The 17,276-nt window shown below is 33.8% G+C and overlaps 1 protein-coding gene across 1 annotated transcript in view; it reads left to right on the top strand.

Annotated features, from left to right (window-relative positions):
- The window catches only part of LOC125821071 (tetraspanin-6), a 1,176,838-nt gene that overhangs the window by 535,260 nt on the left and 624,302 nt on the right, over nucleotides 1-17,276 (top strand). The gene's annotated exons all lie outside the window — the stretch shown is intronic.

The raw sequence follows: 17,276 nt of genomic DNA, 5'->3' as shown, positions 1-17,276 counted from the left end.
AGAATTTATATACAATTAGAGATAGATTTTTTATATGTGTAGACTGGGCCGAGCCTTTGAGTGTTATTTGCATGAAATATTGCTAAGTTTACTCTTACAATTTAATCCGTTCAAATTCAATTCAATTCATCCATTTGTCGTCACTAGTTCCGAGGTTTTTCAAGAAGAATACAAAGAAAAAGCGCATATCAAGTTTCTCATGTGCCGCCAAACTTATTAGATATCCTAGAGTGATAGTATTCACTACGAGAGATTATATCTCCATATAATAAACACTAGATTTTTCCGAAAAATATTGTACCACCACTGGTGCTTTATATTAAACGACTTTATTTTTCTTGTTATTTTTTCTTATAAAAATTCATTTGTACCCCACTGGCTTTCAGTGTTAACGCTACATGTCCAAAAAATTCATGTTTCTCAAATGAAGTTCATTCTTCTTCGATCGCAACTTTCCATTTTGGTCGGTTACTCTTTTGTTCAAGATTTTAGCCTTCTTGCATTACTTCAATAACAATATTATATCCAAAAGATTTGTCAACACCAACATCATTTTGGTTTCATCTAACTTATTTATTATCGTCTTTTTTAGAAATTTAGACCTTTTTCATACAAGGTATTATATTCGTTAAATGTTTTGAGACTTTTATACACGTGTGTCACATAAAAAAAAGCTTTAGTCAATTATTTTACGTAAAATAATAGTAAATACTTAAATATATCCAAAACAACGATTTAATGCAATTTGATGGAAAAGAGAAAATGAAATAATTTTTTTAAATGTTTATAACAACTTTATTATACATATATTACATATACATAATATGTCATTATTTGTAGTAATAGATATTTTTGGTGATTCTCTTTTATGAATATAAAACTATTATTGTCAATATTTATATTGCTCTAGAGAGTATATATATATAACATATAATTATATGCCTAAAAGATATATTAGGACAAATACAACCCTAACAGATCTTTTGGCCATGTGCTTTAGTTATTGACATTGAAAGACACAAGCGTACTAAAAAAATTTATTTTTTTTGCATTAATTTAAAAGGATGTTCTTCATTTTCTTGAGGTGAATAACATATTCAATACAATTTAACAAGTGGTATTTCTACGAAGGTAGAATATGTAACATCCGACAATTTGAAATAGCTATGAAGAGGCTTAGAATTGGAATTTATTATTTTTGGAAAGAATTAAAATCTGGAAATTTGGTTAAGTATGGGAAAACAGTGAGTTTTGGCCAACTTTGAACAGTCATAACTCCTATCTCAGGATGATTTAGGTATAGTTCCAGTTATGGTTGCGAATCTCGTGGAATGATCTTTCCAATGCCACCAAGTTTGATTGATTCCGAGTTCGTATGAGTGAATTATGTCCTTTGGAAGTTGGGCAGTTGGCAGGGAATCCATCCGGAAATTTGTAAGGGTATTTTGGTCTCTTCCCTAGCCTTTTCTTTTGGATATATATGAGTGTGTTGGACTGATCTTGATCAATTTTTCTCATTTTAAAGAGTGAAAGTAAGGGTTTAAGAGTGAAGAGGAGAAGAAGAGGAGAAAGAGAAGATCAAGCTAGGTTGCGTTAAAGATCGTCGTGTTTTCTTCGGGGGTGATCCCTATTAAGGTATGTGAGTTCATAGTGTTGGTTGGTTCTTTCCCCCACATGCCAAACTCATTTTTATTATTGAGAAAAGATTGGTTATGTTGTTGAAGTTGTTGGTTGTGATTGTGTTGAAGTTCTTGTTGATTTGGGACATGTTTCCGGTTGTGTTTTGGGTTGAAATCTTTTGTATGTTGAGGGATTTATGATTCTAAATGTTTGGGGCTGGATCCATTGAAGTTTAGGAGGTTTAGAGTTGGAAAAAATGAAAGAGAAGAGTCGGATTTTTGGGGAAAAAGGTTGGGGCGTCGCGCCAGCCAGCGCGCCCCAACAGGGGTTCTGAGGTTTTACCCCTGGCGTGGCACGTCTCTCAGAGCGCCAGCAGCCCCTTTCTGAGCTTCAAGGGCTGGCGCTCCGTGCCTTGCAGAGCGCCAAGGACGTCATGTTCCCCCATTCTTTTCACACTTTCTCATGCATGTTCCTAGGTATTATACCTATGTTTCATAGTTGTTTCCGACACTCCAAAGTACGTCTAAACATCAAGAATCCCTCCATAACATGTGATCAAACACCTTGAATTCATAATTCCAATTCAAGGAAAGTTAGTTTCCAAGTCAAGTGAAGTTTGAAGTCAAGCTTAGAAGTTAAGTAAGTCAAAGCAAGTCTTTAAGGTTCTCCAAGAGTCTTCATTGAACGTTATAACTTCTTTTTAAGGCTCAAGTTCCAAGTTAAGTATAGAGTTTCAAGTTGAGTAAAGAGCATAGAGTTTCAAGTTGAGTAAAGGTAGATTTCAAGTTGAGTAAAGAGTTTCAAGTCGAGTAAAGGGTATCGAGTTTTCAGTTAAGTCAAGAGTTTTCAGTTAAGTCAAGAGTTTCGAGTTAAGCCAAGAGTAAAGAGTTGAGTTCATTTCTCAAAAGTTATTAGGGAACTAAGTATTCCCAAAGAAGTTTATAAATGTTTTCACATTTAAGATGAGAGGAAACTGAAATTTCCAAAAGAGTTTTGAGTAGTTTGAGTACTATCTCTTTTTGAGAAAAGATGAGTTTTGCAAAAGAGTTTCTAAAAACATGATTAGTATGACAAATCGAGTATGTCATCAATGTTTAAACTGTATGGTCTCTAAATATACCATCAATGTTTAAGCAGTATGAATATCCTGAGTCGTCAATGATCATATTAAAAATATGGTTTTGAGATGTTCTTTTTAGAAAGAGTTTTCAAAAGCAATTACCTCTTTTAAGAGGGTAGTTTTGAGTAATTATCTCAAATAAAGAAAGATGTGTTTAAAACACTTATGAGCTAAAGTATTTTTGGGAGTAGTCTTGAGCACCAAATTGGGGACACGAGTTCATATTAACTCAACTCTCCATAAGAGCCATGCAGCCAAACATGGGATTTCTTGGATCATACTTTTTAGATGATCACGTAAGATTAAGCTAGTGGATCCACTTGGTAAAGTTAGCTTCCTATATCACGGCAAGGTATAGGATGGTCCTTGGGCAACGTGAGATAAAACGTTGTATCACCACTTAGTTTCATAGTGGTGGTTGTCAGTTTGAGAAACTCCCACAGCAGTAAAAAGAGCTTGGTTCCTCGAGAAGTTCTGCTTAGTCTGGATGGGGGTATGGGACTTTATTCATGCATTGCACAAGTAGACTTAGAAAGGAAGCATGGTATTTTTATGATATTATAAATATGATTTTTACGTCATGTTTTAATAGTTTTACAAGCTTTATATATTGCATGTGTCTTATTGCTTTATATTTTGAGTTCAGTTATTCATGAGTTGAACAGAGCCAAGGTAAGAGTTCCTTTGTACTCATTTCAAGCTTAAGTTGTTGTTTAGCGGTCCAGCTCGCATACTCGTACATTCCATGTACTGATGCCAGTTGGCCTGCATCTTATTATGATGCAGACGCAGGTACCCAGGATCAGCATCCAGCACGCCGTTGGTCCAGTTGAGCACTCCAGAGTCAGTGGTGAGCCTCTTTGCATTCCAGAGGACTCAGTCATTTTGGTTTTCTTAGTTTTGTTTGTTTAGGATGTTCTGGGTCTGTCCCAACATCCATCTCAGTATTTTAGAGGCTTCATAGGCAATCAACCAGTTAGTTTTGAGTTTTCATCTATGTATATATGTAAATATTCTATTTTGAGACTCGAGTTGCCGTTTTGGCCAGATTTTATCAGTTGGGTTGTTTTTAACCTTGCATTGCATTGAGTTATGCTGTTGAGTTAAGTTTCCGCTGAGTTAAGAAAGCCAGGCCAAGGGTTCGCTTGTGGCCAGCGATGGTCTCCGAGTGCCAGTCCCGCCCAGGGTGTAGGCTCGGGGCGTGACAAAATATCTACAGAACTTATCCCTATCCCATAGAGTAGAGAGGTTATTTTTTATTTTTCGGAAAATCATCAACTCAAGTGCAACAAAACAAAGTAATTACGAAAAGAAATACGACAGTGAAAAAAACATGTCAATTAATAAGAAACGCAGTATAGAACATTTATAAAAACTCAAATACCTCAAATGTTCTATCCTATAGGAAATACAATAGACAACATATGGTAACAAATATCAACAACAAGAAACTACATGGCTAGAATAATACTGCGATAGATATGGTGTTACCACACTACCACGAAAACCTAATTCCACCAAAAGCGAGACAAAACTCAAATGCCTACCAACGTTATGTCCTAATCTGCAACCTGCATACCATCCTATCTAAGATCATGTCCTCAGTATACTAAAATTGCGTCATATGTTGTCTAATCACCTTTTCCCAACACTTTTTCGGCTTACCTCTACCCCTCTTCATATCCGTTGTATCCAAATCTCTCACACCTCCTCAGTGAGGTGTCTACGCATCTCTCTTCGCGTGGTTAAATCAAGCAACATCAAGGCATGTATCATCGCCACAATAAGATCAACGTTTAATTCACTAGGAAACTTGAAAAACAACCGTTAATTCAGTTGATCAATATATATCAAGCAAAATCAGCTTGCAATTTGATCCTAAAATATAGACAAATGAATAATCATACTTCTTAGGACATAAGAGTCAACACGCCAAGATATATACATCTATAAATTCAAAGCCATGAAGATGCATCTCTTTTTGTCTCTCTCACTGTTTGATAAGAGATCCACCTTCCAATCTCCTCTGAAAAAGGATAAATATAGTATTAGTACTTTCGTGTTATAATAGACCAGACAAACTTTGAAAATCAGCATAGTTTGAAAAATGTTTCCTTTTTGGTGAGAAATAGTTTGAGTTTGGTGAATGAATTAAAAAAAAACGCTTTTGAGTAACTTTTTAAAATTGTTTTTAAGTGTATTTTTTCTCAGAAGTGTCTTAGGGAAAAACTACATTTTTGGCTTCAAAACAACTTCTATTATCCCTCAAAAATACTTATTTTCTCTCAAAAGCTTAACCAAACACCTCAAACAAAAAAGGATCAAGCAATTTTGATAAAAATAAGCACTTTCAACCTCCTAGAAGCAAGGCCAAACAAGCTATAAGTAGCATCGCCACAATAAATTTATCTTTACCAGATTGATAAAAGATCATTCAACCCAAACCCAAAAACACAACAATATAGGTGTTTTTCAACCAAAGCAGTAAGCTAATTTTCATCGAGAGGGGAAAAATATATAAAAAATAAATGCATAATCAGGTTCATAGAATAATGATCATGGAAGGATTCCATTTATTGGCTTTAGAAGAAGGGAGAGATTTATACATTGCTAGATGATTTTATATAAAACACAAGAAATGTTTACTAAACTAAGAGATTTTTTTTTAATAACTTAGTAAACTAAAAGATCTATAAATTGCTAGTCATAACAATCTTATCACACCATGAGGAGCTCATGTACTTAGTTAAAGGCTCATCAAGTTTAGCACCAAGACTCCATCCACGCACGAGCGGATCCACGTTGAGCAAAGAGGTGTCAAGCGACACCACTTTGTTGAATTATATATATATAACAAAATCACACTACGGGACAAAAATAATCTAATGGTGTGTTGGTTCCCCGTCCTCTTTTGGTGTTTGAGGTTGGGGTTCAAACGTGATCCTAAGCTACCCCTTCTAGCTTAAAACTAATCCAAACCAATAAGTCAAGTACAATATGTAACTTACTTATAAGTACGATAGTTAAATTTTTTACTTTTCTTCTATAAATATTTATAAATTGTAAGAGACGCTAACTTTAATCACAAGAGATCTTCTTTAAACAAAAGAGAAAAGATCATTACAAAACACGAGAGATCATTACTAACTTAAGAGATTTATACCGGAAGAATAATCACAAGTACAAAGTCAACACCACTTACCCAACCCCCACCCTCAACTCCATTGAGATAAAGACACTCTTTAATTTACTATTAATCCTTGATAAGATTTGGTACAAGTGATTATGTGGATTTTACTTTCTAGAGTGTTTGTCTTACACCTCATTTATTTACACTTAATGGAGGTCTAAAATCTAAAAGGTTCAAATCTTAGATCATTAAATTTATTTGTTTACAATAAGATTTAAGCACTTATTTGATTTGAATAAGAGCATGTTTGACATTGTTGTTGTGAGGCTAAATTTTATTATTTTCTTTTTAGAAAAAAAGGACGTTTTTTTAAAAATAAAGTATTTGACAAATCCTTACAACTGCTTTTAAATAGAAGCAAAAGTAGTTTTTCTGCGGTTGAAAAGAAGCTAAAAAAATTTACTTCTTAAAAACACAAGTAGAAGCAGAAAATTATTTTTTGAAAACTAAAATATCTCTTCTATATATACATATTTAACAATACATGCCTTATTAATTAATTAGCATTATCATAAGTTTGTTTAAATTTCATTCAAGAATTTCATTTTTTATTTTCATATAATAACTTTTTTATGTTTATTATTTTATATATTATTTTACAAAATTAGGAATAAAGGTAACACCAAAATTTTTGTAGGCTTGAAAATATGTAGGACTTATTTATTTATTTTCATATTTTATTATTAATTTATGCATAATATTGATTGAAAATTTGAGTATGTACATTTTAATTTGATTAAATTTTTTTAAATAGATATTTAAAATAGTTTCTCTCTATAAAATAATATTAATATTAGATATACATTGATACTTTCCCTTTTTCGTAATTTGACTTTCAAAAGCATTTTTTAAAAATCAGTCGGGTAACGATTCTTAACTCTCAAATTTCATTTCCCTTTGATTATTTATGAATTCTAACATCAGAATTGGGATTTTGAATGGTAAATGACAAAAATTTTCAAGAACTCAAGTTCTTAACTAAAATGGAGATTGTGAACTAATTTTAAGTCCTTTTTTCGAAATGATATTCACCAGTGAGTTCCTAAGGCCTTGAGTAACATTTTCAAGTATTAAATTTTGGATTCGAACCTTTTTTTGAAATTGAATTTTGAGTTGATTGACCTTTTTTTTCTAAGCAATTATTGTGGGTATTGATGTTTCCGGAATGTGATTGTGAATACTTGATTGATATAGAGTGTATGACTTTGAAAGTGATTCAGAAGAGAAATACTCATGGAGTGATTATTGATTGATTTACGATAAATGATCTTCTAAACTTTGTGTACTAGTAGAATTCAATGTGTATTCTCTTCGTTGTTTGTGTGTTGGGAATAATGAGAATGAGGTGAAGGGTTAATTGCCCACTTGTTAAATCTTGATGAATGAAAATTGATTTAAATTGAAAAGGCTATGTGATGAAAATGATAAAATGAATTGCCGTGTTGTGACCCTTATTGATTGATTGATGAAATGTGTGATAGCATGAATGTGGACTTGAATTGCATGAGTTATTGTCTCTTCCATGTGGTGTGATATTTCTTGTGTGCTTTGATTGTTGAAATCCATGATTAGACTTGTGATGGTTATGATGCCGTGTCTTTTTCGGCAAGTGTTTATGATGCCGAGGTCATTACTGGCGAGTGCTATAAAGCCAATGAAAAATGGTTCCAGCTAGTGATTTGATATAAAGTCGATGAGAAATAGTTTCAGCTAGTGAATTTTGTCTCTCTCACTGTTTGATAAGAGATCCACCTTCCAATCTCCTTTGAAAAAAAAGGTAAATATAGTATTAGTACTTTCATTTTATAATAGACTTTGAAAATCAGCGTAGTTTGAAAAATGTATATTTGGGGAGAAATAGTTTGTGTTTGGTCAATGTATTTAAAAAAAAAACATTTTTGAGCAACTTTTAAAAAGTGTTTTTAAGTGTATTTTTTCTCGGAAGTGTCTTAGGAAAAAAACTACATTTCTGGCTTCAAAACACCTTCTATTACCCATCAAAAACACTTATTTTCTCTCAAAAGCTTAGCCAAATACCTCAAAAAAAGAACTGGAACAAGTATATTTTCATCAAAATAATCACTTCCGACCTCCTAGAAGCAAAGCCAAACAAGCTATAAGTAGCATCGCCGCAATAACTTTATCTTTACCATAGATAGTCAGATTGATAGAAGACCATCCAATCCAAAGTCAAAAACACAACAACATAGGTGTTTTTCAACCAAAGTAGTAAGTTATTATTCACCAAGAGGGGAAAAAAATATAAGAAATAAATGTATAACCAGGCTCATAGAATAATGATCGTGGAAGGAATATAATTCCATTTATTGAGAAAATAAAAAATTAATGAAATACATAATACATACAGTAAAAAAATAATTAAAAAATGATGCAAAAGATATATATGATGGACGTGAATAATGACTTACTCCTTTTACTTGAAAATTACTGAAGGCCTCTCAATAGCTTTGTTGGAGCTAGATTCCTGCAAAAAAAATTATGACTTTAGAAGAAGGGTAGAGATCTGTACATTGCAAGAGTTATTAAAACAAAAAAGATGATTTTATATAAAACACAAGAAATGTTTACTAAATTAAGAGATATTTTTATTTTTATTGATAACTTAGTAAATTAATTAGAGATCTATAAATTGGTAGAGATAATTCACTTTAAACATAGGAGAATTGAAGAAACTTTATCCCTATACAAGAACCAGGTTCTTGTACTTTTGTCGAGACAAACAAAACGCAACACAATAAAACAAAAATTTTATCATGGAAACCTTCCTACCTCAAGGAAGGTAAAAATAGAGTCCGGAGCCAAAAGGGCAAAACAAATTATCAAAAATTCCAAAATGGCACATCAATTTTTTTAAAACCAAAAGGGCAAAATCGCTCCTGACAAAGCGATTTCCCTCTGACACAATGACTCAAAATCGGGCAGCGATTTTGTCCAAAAACTTTTTTTTATTAAAAATCGCTGCTCTGTCCAAAAACTTTTTTTTTAATTTTTTTAATTAAAAATCGCTGCCGTGTCGATTTTTTTTTCCTTACACATCGCTGCAGGGGCAGCGTTTTTTATGCCTAGTGCTATTATTTTCATGCTTATTCAACAAAAACTTTTTTTTTATTATTAAAAAATCGCTGCAGTGTCGATTTTTTTTTCCTTACACATCGCTGCAGGGGCAGCGTTTTTTATGCCTAGTGCTATTATTTTCATGCTTATTCATGCCTAGTGTTAATTTTTAATAATATAAAAATGCCTATATGATTCTATTGTTAATTATTAATAATATAAAAATGCTTATTCATGCCTATTGTTAACCAAAATATAGCAGTGATTTTGAAGAAAAAAAGATTATTATTTTTTGAGAAAATTGCTGCTAAGGCAGCGATTTTTTTTTTTTTTTAACGGACGACATCAACTTTTGTCAGAAGAAAATCGCTCCTGACGGAGCGATTTTGGCCTTTTGGTTAATTTTTTTTTGATGTGCTGTTTTAGTTTTTTGAAAGAAAAATATTGCTCTATTGGCTCCAGACTCGTAAAAACCACACCACAATCTTATTTACTTCAAGATTCATGTCCTTTTCAGGATTACAACTCAAAAGGAACTAACTCTAGTACCTTCAACTCTCCAACGATTAACTATAATCGAAGACTCAACTCTCGAAGAAGTCAAACTCGCTTCTTGTTACAATTCTCTCACAACTCTCTCTTAATTCTACCCCAAGAAGTCAAACCCACTTCTTGTTACAATTCAATCAAGACTCTACTCTCCAAGAAGTCAAACCCACTTCGTGTTACAATTCTCTCAAGACTCTACTCTCCAAGAAGTCAATCCCACTTCTTGTTACACAATTTAGGAATTATTACAACTCAATAATAAACCTAGAACAAATCAACAAAGACTAATAACCCTAGACTTTAATTGATCAGACTTCAACAGTCAATAGTTCAGACTCGAACACACCTCGTGAACCTGGTCCTCGTATTGTTGTGACAAAGCGTGAACCTGGTCCTCATGTTGTTGTGACGAAGCCCTGCGGTTTTGCTCCAATAACTATTGCTCTCAAGATGATGGAACCCATGAATATGCAATATGTATTGTTCTGGCTTTGCTGGAAAATTCTCTCAATTTGTGTTTATGCATAGAGGACTCTTTTTCTTCTTTGGCTTGAACCTTTTTATAGACTTTGGTTTGCCTTCGTCTACTTCTACTAGGAAAGGAATAACAAATCCTTTTCCTTCTTGAACTTGTCTATATTTACTTCTTTCCTTATTTGACTTGAATTGCTACTTCTTTATTTCTTTATTATTTCTCACCCGGTGTTCGGAGCCCACATTGGAGCTCCGACTAAATTCGAATCGCGCACTGCAGGGCCCATTCGGGGGTGGCGCTCCCAATAGGATTTTCTCCATACCCAGGGCTCGAACCTGAGACCTCTGGTAAGGGTGAAACACTCACACCGTGCACCATAACCCATGTTGGTTTTTTATTTCTTTCCTTATTTGACTTGAATTGCTACTTCTTTATTTTCTTCTTTCTTTATTTCTTTCCTTATTTGTTTCTTTCCTTCTTTTCCTTCTTTATTTCTTTCCTTATTTGTTTCTTTCCTTTTTTTCCTTCTTTGCTCTTGTATTTCAGTTCCTTCTTTATTTCCTTTTTCGCTCCTTTATTTCTGCACTGTTTCTTCTTTGTTGCAATCTGTCATATTTATACAGGTTGACTGCAGTCACGTGTGAGAACCTGGTTCACCTGATAGAGTACACATAAGACAACAAGTAGTGATCGAACCATGTTGACTTTATTAATTATCAAAATTACTTTATATGTTCTCCTACTTCCCAACAAGAACTTTGACAATGCAAAAGTGATCATCATTCAAATAAAATATGAGATAGATTTATATCACAGATCGTGCTAGTCAAAACAATCTTATCACTCCATGAGGAGCTCATGTACTTAGTTGGACGTATGTCTAATGTCCCTAGAAACTTTAGCATCCTGCCTCGTTTATAATATGTCAAGGATGTAACTTACTTATAAGTACAATAGTTAAATTTTTAACTTTCTTTCTATAAATATTTATAAATTGTTAGAGACCACTAACTTTAATCACAAGAAATCTTCTTTAAAAAAAAGAAGAGAAAAGATCATTACAAAAGACGAGAAATCATTACTAACTTAAGAAATTTATATCGGGAGAACAATCACAAGTACAATGTCAACACCACCTACCCAACCCCCATCCTCAACTCCACTGAGATAAAAAAACTCTTTAATTTACAATTGTAAGAGACCACTAACTTAAATCACTAGAGATTTTACTTTATAGAGTGTTTCTCTTAAGTCTAATTTATTTGCACTTAATGGAGGTCTGAAATTTAAAAGGTTCAAATCTTAGACCATTAAATTTATTTGTTTACAATAATATTAAATTAAGCACTTATTTGATTTGAATAAGAGCATGTTTGACATTGTTGTTGTGAGGCTAATTTTAATATTTTTTTTTAAGAAAAAAAGGACTTTTAAAAAAAAATAAAGTGTTTGACAAATTCTTAAAACTGTTTTTAAATAGAACCAGAAACAGTTTTTTCTGCGGTGGGGAAGAAGCTAAAAATTTATACTTCTTAAAAACACAAGTGGAAGCAGGAAATTATTTTTTTAACACTAAAATATCCCTTCTATATATACATATTTAACAATACATGCCTTATTAATTAATTAGCATATTTCGTAAGTTTGGTTAAGTTTCATTCAAGAATTTCATTTTTTTATTTTCATATAATATTTTTTTTTTGTTTATTTAGTATTATTTTATACATTATTTTACAAAATTAGGAATAAAGGTAACACCAAAATTTTTGTAGGATTGAAAATATGAAGGACTTATTTATTTATTTTAATATTTAATTTATTAATTTATTTATTTATTTATTTATTTATGCATAATATTGATTGTAAATTTGAGTATGTACATTTTAATTTGATTAAAATTTTGTAATAGATATTTAAAATAGTTTTTCTTTATAAAATAATATTAATATTAAAAATACATTGATAATTGTCCTTTTTCGTAATTTGACTCTCAAAAGTACTTTTAGAAAAGATTAACCAAACACAATTTGCTTATCAAAAGTACTTTTTAAATGAATTAGCCAAACACAAATTGTTATTTTCTTAAAAGTACTTTTCTGAAAAATTATTTTTAACAATGTGCTTCTATAAATAATCAACTTTTAGCAGTAATACCAAACAAACTCTAAATTTTTATCGTTAAGATCACTATCTTTCGAGAGGTGTTGCATTTATATACTTTTAGGATTACAAGCAATTCTCTATCAGGATACAATAAAACCTGAAATGTATATGCAACACAATATGCTACATTAGGGAATTTATCATATTTATAGAGCCTACCAAAGAGACTTCTTAGGAAAGTCGCTCCTTTTCTGAAAAAGCGCAACTATTCTATTTAATCAAAATTAAAAACATAAAATAAATAAAACAGTTGAAAATAAATTATGAAAATAGAATCTTTAATTAAAGATCAGACCCATCCAGGCCCGCGCCCAAGCCATTTATATATATAATAAAAATATATGTAAAAATTATATAAATTTCATAGTGTTAAGAGTTAATTACATCCTTTCTCTATTTTATTCAAAATTACAAAAATTCCTCGAACTTATAGAATCTCGGATACATTAGGAAACCTGCGGATACATAGCTCACAGATTGAGAATGATACGTTACTTAATGGGAGGGATGTATCCAAGAGGTGATGGGATGTATCCGAGAGGGGAGGATAGAGATGTATCCGAGAGGAGATAAAGATGTATTTGAGAGGCCATGATTTTTGTAAAATAATTTAATGGTAGGAAATTTTTGAGATTATGATAAAAGTAAGATGTTTATTTATGCAATTTTTTTGAAATATATTTATGAGTGTTCTTACTCAATTATTTACACTTAATGAGCTTGGTCTCATATGGGCAAAAGGGTGGCTCTTAGCCACCGATGTGGGAATCCCACATATCACAACTACTCAACACTGATTAATAATATGTCTCATAATATCATGTATATCAAAAAATATCTTACCTAGATTTGAACTTTTTATTAGTGTAAATACCTTAAAGCTTGACGAAGATATCAATATCCTAGGATTTGAGCCACAACACTTTTGTCAAATCGAAAGTATCACACATATAATGTTATTAAGTAGCGAAACAATTCAATATTATGCTTTAGCACATTTATGGTCGTGTGCTAAACTGCTAATCCAAATTAATGAATATTAATAAGATCAACTTCTTAAATATTTTTTGAAGTGGCACCACATCAATATTCATATTGGTGAAAATAGACTTTACGCCACTATTACTGAAGAAATCCTGAACAACATCTTAAGAGTAACAAAAAAATCAAAGCTTTGAGGCATGAAAGATCACTATCTTCCAAGAGTTATTACATGTATATATTTTTAATGATTACAAACAATTCTCTATTAGGATACACCAAAACCTAAAACATATATATGCAATTGAATATGCTACATCTAGGAATTCATCATATTTATAGAGTCTATCAAGGAGATTCTTTAGGAAAGTCGCTCATTTTCTGAACACACAACTATTCTATTTAATCAAAATTTAAATATTAAATTCAAATTTTAATAGATAAAATTGTTAAAAAATTACGAAAATAGAATATTTCATTAAAAAACTGTCCCGGCTCGCGCCCTAACCCCAAGTACAAGTCATATATTGTTGGAATGTATACGTCCACGTTTTCTATGGGACCAGGTCCTCAGCACAGTTACAATAACAGAAAATAAACAAAGTGCTGAAAGTAAAGATTGCACAACAACTTTACGTGGAAACCTCCTTGCTCAAGGGAGTAAATCCACGACCTGGCCTGCCAGGACTTTTCAAACTTCTTTCACTAATCTTCTCCAAGCAAAAGCAAAAGCAAGTTTACAAACCGAGATTAGACTACTAATCCCAACTCTAAGCAATACCTCCTATTACTTAGATGAGCCAGAGCAGATACAACACCGCTCACTATACTAATCCTAACAGATTAATATAGACCTTTTAGAGTAAGAACCTAAGTTACCCTTAACCTAGTTCTTACAATGATTCAAACAAGTTTGAAACGTTTCTTTCACAAGTGAAACAGATCTTACAATATCAGAACTATTACAAGCAAACAAAATAACAGCTGGTGCAAAAAGCTCTTGAAGCAATCGATCAAATCCCTTGCTATTCTTCAAGCTTGAAAGACTTTCTTTTTGAATGAATGAATAATATTCTTGTCTCTTGTTTAGTATATACCATAAAGATTTATTACTAAACGTACAAGCAACCTCCTTGATTCTGATTGGTGAAGTACTATGCAGGTTCACCAACTTCCTGACGCAGACAACTTTTACAGTTGTACCGCACTTTGACAGCTGGATGAGTATTCATACTCTGCAGAGGACCAGGTCCCTGAACTTGTGAGGAGATCATCAAAACACCAAAAGACATAAGCTCTTATCAATTTCCCCCTTTTTGATGATGACAAACAACCTGCATAACTCCTCACGTGAGGGAACAAACATTCATTCAAATACATAACTAATTCCCCCTTTGTTAGTGCACCCACAGTTCCCCCTTAGTTCAGTGCCCCTCACAGTTAGTTCAATGCCCCTAACACCACAGTTCTAGTTCAATGCCCCTAACAACCACAGTTCCCCCTTAGTTTAGTGCCCCTCACAGTTCCCCTATTCCACAACCAACAACTTTACAACACCTTTACAACAAAACTTCCCCTTTTGACATCATTGAAAAGGTGAAACAGTAAACATATTCAAGTTAAATGCTAGACAATAAAGAATTCAGGGCCTTGGGCCACACAAAAGATTAAGCCACACATGAACAAGGCACTTAACAAAAAGAAAGCATCACATCATATATACTGACCACTGTAGTTTAGTCAAAACAACAAAAGACACAAGGAAGAAAAAAAAATAGGAGAGACAAGACACATTTAGGACGGAGGAGGAGAGGGATTAAAAGTACACATCAACAACAACATGCGCTCATTTGCACTCTCATGGGCCTGTATCAGTTGCTTGTTTAGGGACTTAATGTCCTCATTTAGAGAGGCATTTGTCTTCAGCAGCATTGTGTTTTCATCCCTTAATTTTTTGAGCATCAGTTCGTGACTCTCACTGGTACCAGGTCCCCTGGAAACGGCCTTCTACAGTTCATACTTCAGCCTGGTGATTTCAACCACCTTATCGCGCAGAATCTTGGTGAGATCAGTCACCTCCCTCCTAAGAATAGCCTGCTGTTCCCAAACATCTGCCACCTGAGATCTACCCTTAGCTAGTCCCTCAATGCACTCACATTCTAGTAGAGTAGACATAGTGAACATTTGTTTGGTAGTACCAGGTACCCCTCTTCCCACTGGGACTTCAAAATGGTTGAAGACAAAGTTTAGCAAATACCCATAAGGAATTTCGTGCTTCGCATTCTTCCATGTCATTACTCTATGCATGTGTTCAAGCATAATTGCAGGAAGATTGATTTCCTCAAGCTCATCAAGTTTTTCCATGAGGAAAAGATCGGCAGCAGAGGCTACTGTTCTCTTCTCAGTCCTGGGCACCATTACTTTGTTAATGAACTCAAACATCAATTGATACTCACTCCCCTTTAAGGAACTTCTTAGGGAGGCCTGCACGCTTGACATCTCCTCGTTTGGTGGCAAGCTTCGAGAAATCACCAGATGGCTTGCATCCCTCAATAGTTCGAACACCCACGACGGGCACTCCAAGAATAATTCCCAGAGTTTCTTCATCAAGATGAATCTCTACATTCCGGACTGTCGTTATGAGTCCACCACCTTCCACTAGTTCCATTTTATAGACGAACTCATGCACTTCAGGTTCGTGTAAGTACAGAACTGGTGGTGCAAATAAATGATTACAGCCTTGAATGGTAACAACATCAACCAAATTGGCCATACTAAACAGTGTGTTAATGTCAGGGTCAAAGACTCTACCATTCAAGACTTTTTGTTGTTCCATATTCTCTACCCGCTCTTTTCTAGTCAAATCCTTTTCTTTGATTTGATTTTTAATCTTGGGACCAGGTCTTTGCTTTCTTCTTGTTTCTCCCTGTGCAAGAGATGGCTGAATTTTAACCTTCGCATTTTTTGCAGTAGATTTCCTTCCCCCTTTTTGAGTTCCCTTTGATTTAATCATTTCTTCCTCAGCTTCTCTCCTCCTTCTTACCACATACTTGACAGCATCTTCAGATTCACTTTCACTATTCTCAATAGACACAGGCGTAGAGGCAGGATGTTCAGGTTTAAACCCTTTTTTTCTCCTCTTCCTAGTTCTGTCTGTATGGGCTTTGCTTGCAGCAATGGCACTTCCCATAACCTTTTGTGCTTCGCTCCTTGTGATATACTTTCTTTTGTCTCCTTTAGAGCAAGACATTTCCAACTTTCCCTTCCCTTTTTTCTGTCGCTCCTTTGCTTGTTTAGCAGAGTTTTCAACAATGTCAACCTCAGATGTACCTTTAACTGCTTCCAACTCAGAAACATGTATTTGAGATTGGTTTGCTCCACGCATTCCCCTTGAGCGCCATTTTAATGGAACCTCTTCTTCTTCTTCTTCCTTATCGCTTCCGACATCAAATGATTTTGGTGTTTGGTCAAAGATAGGTTCACTTCTGGGAAGGACCTGATCCGGTGACTCCAACTCATGCTCCAGAGAAGTGGGTTGAACATCCCCTCTTAAAAAGGCTAAACCTTGAACGACCACCAGTTCAGCACCAGCAGTTAGAGTCTCATTAGGTTTTGCCATAGATTGTGCTTCTAAAATGGGGGATTTTTCACTAGATAGGACCAGAGTGGGGGAGCACACCAAGGTATTTCCGGAGTGAAGAACAGGGGAGACTAAAATGTCGGCCGGCGGGCAGAAGGGTTCAACCATTTCGCCAGCACCACAGACAGGAGTGGAGGGAGACTCTTCAGGAGGAGGATCGGGGAAGTTGAAAGGGCTAGGGTTTTCAGAAGACTCAGTGATAGACATTTTGAGAAGAAGAAGAAAGAACTTGGAGAGAGTTTTAGAGAAATATGTTAATAAATTTTTGAAAGGAGAAGAGAGATGCAAAAAAAAAAAATTCTCCAAGAAAATTTAAATAGAAAAGGTATCGGGTCTCAATGGAGGTGACCTTTGGTATTAAAAACGACAAGACGGTTGGAACTGACACGATGAATGGGCGAGAGACACGTGGCAGAGATGTTTGACTTTTAGACAGTGTAGTATAAGTGATACTAACCTCATG

The sequence above is a fragment of the Solanum verrucosum genome, unplaced genomic scaffold (assembly GCF_900185275.1).
Source record: "Solanum verrucosum unplaced genomic scaffold, falcon-dt-bn FXZP01000050.1, whole genome shotgun sequence".
Taxonomy (NCBI): Eukaryota; Viridiplantae; Streptophyta; class Magnoliopsida; order Solanales; family Solanaceae; genus Solanum; species Solanum verrucosum.
Note: the sequence above shows the minus strand (reverse complement) of the source record. Positions and strands in the feature narration are given on the sequence as shown.